The sequence below is a fragment of the Olea europaea genome, chromosome 7, assembly GCF_002742605.1.
Source record: "Olea europaea var. sylvestris chromosome 7, O_europaea_v1, whole genome shotgun sequence".
Classification (NCBI taxonomy): domain Eukaryota; kingdom Viridiplantae; phylum Streptophyta; class Magnoliopsida; order Lamiales; family Oleaceae; genus Olea; species Olea europaea.
The window spans coordinates 23,741,535-23,742,690 of NC_036243.1; positions in this window are offsets into that span (position 1 = coordinate 23,741,535).

Below are 1,156 nucleotides of genomic sequence, written 5' to 3' on the forward strand. Positions count from 1 at the left end.
GTAACAAAACTTGGATAAAAAACATAGTATAAAGACATGTAACATTTTCAAGAAAATTAAGGAAATAACATGGCACCTAGAGACGGAGTGATACATGTCAACAAAATCACCAGAGAAAGCAAGCAAATTACAATAGTGTTCTTCGTCATCTTTAGTTATCTATATAGTCTTATTTTTGTAGAGACAATGAGTTTGAGATGAAATGAGAGTTGAGACCTCTTTTATAGTTGTTTGGAAAATGATATATATAATATTGATTATTCGAATTTGAATTGATTTAAGAGGGTGTCCTTAATTGAGATTGTGATAGATTTTAAAAGTCATTCTAAATTTAAGTGTATTTAATTAATATTTTATTGGATTTTAATAAAATCATTTAACATTTAGGTATCCTTAATAATTAGTGGATTTATAAAGATTTCATTAATAGAAGGATTTTAAAAAAATTGGATGGATTTCAAGTTTAAAAATACATATAAGCAAATCTTTTGAAATTTCACCATATTTGATAAGATTCTTATGGAATTTGTAAGAATCTATTCAAATCCACAAAATTTATTAGAATTTATAATTCTTTAAAATTCATTAAAATCTTAGTTCAAAACACCTCGTAACAATAAAGTGATATTGGAGCAATGAATTACTTATCAGGAGACTAATTAATTGTAGCCATCCAAATTATTAATAATGTTGACTCAATTTAATACGACAACTAGGATCTAGATTGCAATAATTTTGGGTACTAACGCTAATCTAAAATACATTAAAAGTGTGGGTTGAGGAAAAATTTTTGAATACCAATTTTAACATTATATATTTAGCTATACGTTAATTCTACCCTTATATATTTAATATAGTACCATTAAATATAATTTAACTTCATTTAGTGGGGTGTATTCAATTAGGAATTTTGAAAATTTTGATGGATTTTTTTAAAGTAATGACCTGTGCGATTTTCGTGGATTTTTTTTATAGATTCATATGGGATTAATGGAAGTCTTTCATTTTAAAACTTTTATAGACTTTTCTAGAATTCAAATATTTTTTAAAGACTTTTATTTGAAATAGAATTCACGTAGATCTAATACAATAGTATGAGATTCTTACATACGAGGTGTTGATTCCTACAATTCTCCTTCTTCTTCCCCTTCCCCTT